Source organism: Bidens hawaiensis, unplaced genomic scaffold (genome assembly GCF_021521415.1).
Source record: "Bidens hawaiensis isolate Kalapana, Puna unplaced genomic scaffold, B.hawaiensis_p1.1 tig00003241_1, whole genome shotgun sequence".
Taxonomy (NCBI): Eukaryota; Viridiplantae; Streptophyta; class Magnoliopsida; order Asterales; family Asteraceae; genus Bidens; species Bidens hawaiensis.
In genome coordinates, this window is record NW_027491177.1 from 1,503,274 (window position 1) to 1,507,742 (window position 4,469).

At 39.8% G+C, this 4,469-nt stretch overlaps 1 pseudogene; it reads left to right on the top strand.

Moving 5' to 3' along the window:
• Positions 1 to 966: 966 nt before the first annotated feature.
• Positions 967 to 1,489, top strand: LOC143622708 (uncharacterized; annotated as a pseudogene).
• The last annotated feature ends 2,980 nt before the right edge of the window (positions 1,490 to 4,469 follow it).

Below are 4,469 nucleotides of genomic sequence, written 5' to 3' on the forward strand. Positions count from 1 at the left end.
GCTAGAAACACACATGTACTTACACACACTAGAGCAGAAGCAATTACTCTCTCTACACACTAGCTTTCTTTGTAATCTCGATCGTATACTCCACAAACACTTGTAATCACTTTTCGTTAATCAATAAACTCAACGGTGATAGTTTTCACCGTCCGGGGGTTTTTTGTGCCGGAGACCGAGATAACCATATACTCATCGATCAAAGGTTACCTTGTTGATGATCATTGACTAAAGTAATCCGGCCAAATATTATCTTATTAATCCTTGACCGGAGTTATTTTACCAAAGATTACCTCGATAAGTTTTGACCGAAGTAAGATTATCTTGGTTAAGGGTTTTTTCCCTCGTAATCAAACCTTTGTGTTCACCGACATCACGATTATACACTTGTCATTATTGAGTTAGCACCTCACCTCACATAACAGATTTGGATACTTGATCCTTAGCAGATTTTTGTCCAAAACAGTTGTGTACATATTTACATATTTCATGTTTGTGTCTTATCATGTACAGTTATATACGATATTTCAGCTTTAATCTAGACTTCTAGTTAAAAGAATTTGATATATATTTTAGGCATAAGTTATTCCTACACCATATAGGTTATTTGGACACCATATGTGTCTCGTATAGGGGCTATACGAGCCGTATATGTGCAAAATTTTGTCCTTTTGTGTTAAAGAGTGTTAGTGTTTGAAGCCTATACGGCTCGTATATGGGCTATACGACCCGTATAGACCGGAAAAGCTGTCATCCGTACATTAGTTAGTCATGTGAGAGCTATATATTGTACGATAGAGTTCTTAACACACCATTGGAAGGTGTTTGAATATAACGAACAAAATTTTATACCTAAATTATCATCTTAAGTAAAACAACAGGGTGCAAAACTGCTATTAAATAAAACACAAGGTCTGCTTAAACACCAACACCAGAAACCACCATCATCATCTTCTTCAGATCCAAAACCCTAAACCACCCATGACCATGGCAAGAATCACCTCGAAAACCCTACCAATCCTCCGATCTCTTCAATCCCATTTCTGCACGGCCACCGAAACCCACCCGGCGAAGCTCGAACGGATCGCCGACGAGATTCTGAGCCTCACAAAGCTCGAAAGAAACGATTACGCAATCCTCTTACGTTACAAAATGGGGTTCAACAACTACGGCCCATCAGTCACCGGCCTCGGCCCATCACTCGGCGGCGGCGGCACTGGAGCGGCGGAGGCTGCGGAAACGAAGGCGGAGGAGAAGGTGATATTTGATGTTAAATTAGAGAAGTTTGATGCGCCGTCGAAGATTAAGATAATTAAGGAAGTTAGAGTGTTTACGAGTTTAGGGTTGAAGGAAGCTAAGGATTTGGTGGACAAGGCGCCCGTTGTGCTGAAGAAGGGGATTACGAAAGACGAGGCCGAAGCGATTATTGCCAAGCTTAAGGAGTTAGGTGCCACGGTGTCTATGGAATGAGTTTTAAACTTTTAATTGTCGTGTTGGTGGTATTGGTACGGTACGGGTACGCCAATGTTATAATTAATAAGTTTTTGAATTATAATTGGAATTGGTTTTAGATTGCCAGAAGCATTGCGTTTTTACTGATCGCTATTTGTTTTTGTATGGTTGTAACTGATGAAATGGTGTAGAGTTTTCGAGCTTCGGTTGTTCTGATATAAAAAGAAAAGCATCTAGCTAGCACTTTTTGTTAAACGAATGAATGTGAAGAAATAGAATTGTCTCGTTTGTTCGTTTATGTTTGGTGTTTACCTTTGTTAGTTTACCTTCGTTGGTTGATGTGTGTGTAAGTTCGTTCGTGTATATATTTATGTAATATGTGTTTAGGTTCATAACCATTTAGACTTTAGTCCAGTTTTATTTATAAAAATGAAATCACTCATTACAGTATAGTTTAGCTTGGTTAATTTTTAGGCCAAACAGATTATTGTTTGTATTTACTTTTAATTGGAGTTCGCTCAATTATGTGTTAGCTCAACCATGTTTATTCATATTTGTTCAAGCAAACACAAACAAACAATCTCCTTTCGTTTAGCTGTTCGTGTTCAATCATTTGTTCAGTTAAAGCTAAATGAATATACGTGAACATGCCCTGTTCTGTTCGGGGTGTTTGCATGCCCTACTCTCAGCTTTTGCTTCTATATCTGCAACGGCATGTATGCTTTGCTCTTTTCTGTTGCACAACATGCAAACTTGTAGATATGTTGTGCCATCGGTCGTGCTCTTCTTTTAAATAAGTTTATAGCGCATGGCACAACAATACAACATCACATGTGTGATTATTGATTGTATAGGATTTCAAATACTTGGATCACCGTTATTATCAAAACTCTACTGATACGTGTTGATCTTATAAGTTAAAAATCAATCTTTTTGCGCAAATGAAAGGAAGCAAGATTCGTTGGGGGCATGTATGCATTGAATTTTAATCTTCCTGTTGTTACTGGTAGACCAATATTATAATCAGTTAGTTTTAAGAAACCACAATTGAATTGATTTAAGATTGCCATTACAATTGATGTTCATTCTTGCATTGCTTTTTGGTTTGCTAGAGGTTAAACATCACATTTAAACCAATCAAAATTTCTTCCTGCTGGTTATGAGAAGGGTCAAGATTTTGTGCTTTGTTCCTTGTAACTAATGAATTGAAGTTTGTACTCGATGAATAATTGTAGAGATTGCATTGTCACGGTGGCTGCATTGCAAATACTTGGGCTAATTTTGCATCAGTTTATGCAGCCTCTTCTTTGCTGCTGATGTTTCAGCTTCTGCAACTACCTTGACCGTCATTGCTTTACTTCTAGAAGCAATGGGAATGGATTCTAAGACCATGTGTAGTGGTAACTCTCCACCATAGGGCATTATGCGACACGTGGCGTTATACAAAAGGTGGTATAAATATTTGATTGGTTGGAGTTTATAGAGAGAAACACGATTGGTTTGAGACTTGGAGTGTGTGTGGGTGGCGCAATGCACAAAACGTCCAAGCCCATAACCTCCCCCGGCGGCTTCTATTAGGAAGGCGGCGCAAAGGAGGCTCGAGGGCTTGTTAAGGAAGGCGGCAAGGGCCGACGAAGGGGGGAACACGAAAGACCTTTTCTGGTCCCCGCTGAGCCGGAAAGCCTAATCAAAGCGGGCAAACAAGAAGATCTGACTGAGTTGATGATGGACCGGATCTCGAAAGGCGAGAGGCTTTCATAAAGACGTATGATAAAAGGAGGGTCGAGAGAGGCTTATTGCACGATCCACCCAACCCAGCTAAGCTAATCAATGCTGCATAAGATAAGAGAGTGGGAGGCCGGCCCCCCTCTGGAGGTGCACACCCATTTATGAACATATACAAAGGGCTAAAGAGAGAAGTCCATGGAGAACTACCAAATCCAATTACTTTGATTTGTTCGTACCATTATGTCATCGATCACTGCTGGGTCGGTTGGTGAGTCACCCAAAAAAAGCATCGAGTTCTGGGCGATCCTGCTTTTCTACCTGGTCCATATAAGCTCTGATTATGACTTGAACAAGACATGAACCGTTGTAGAGTTCTGCATTCTTCAGAAAGGATTCTTTCACCCGAGCACATATTTCATTCTTTGGTAGGAGAGTCCCATCATTCGATGTCAAGGGAATAGCACAGCCTAGTGTATATGTGATCTCTTCTCCGAAAGATTGGTTCATCTTCAAGGAGATTGTGAACTTACCATAACCAGAGATAGATGGGTAAACATATTGGTTTAACATATCCAATGTTGAAAGGCTGAGGAGTTCTGTCTCTTCAACACCAGGGTATGGCTTCTTAAAGCTTAGTGATGCTATGATTAACCCTGGGTGCGGATCCTGTACTCTTGTCTGCTCCACCAACGATAGAAAACGATTGAAGACAAATTCTAGTTCTGGACGTACACTCGTATTTAAGGTTCTAGAACACATTGCATTGATAGGCATGATTTTATACATTTTCATTTTTCTTTCTTTTCTTTAATAATGCAAGCTATAATTCGTATAAGACTCTAACATACCTTCCTTAAATAATGCGAGATTATTTTTATATAATCTCTCACATTCAGCATATTGTTCAGGGTTATTATCCACTGGGTAATTGTTTAGGCATAAATATCTAATATAGTCTTAGTAAGATCTCGCTATAGTTCTGATCTTCCCTTCCCAAGTCTCAATTTCTTTCTTTTTTTTCACAAATAGTACATGCCCAGGTCTACCAGAAAAGGGGCTTTCAAATGAATTCCAAAATAAGGTAATATAGAGAAAGGTCAACATAGGAGATAAAGTCGTGAAAAAGATTCTTTCCGGACGTGAGCCTCACCCAAGAGGGAAACTCCATTTTGTGCTCGATCTCTTCTGTCATGCATCATGGCTGGGTGAGTTGTCCCATTGCGAAGGAACCTCCGTGCTTCCAATCTGGTCATGCACTTCTTTAAGATGTGGAACCTGGGAGCATCAAT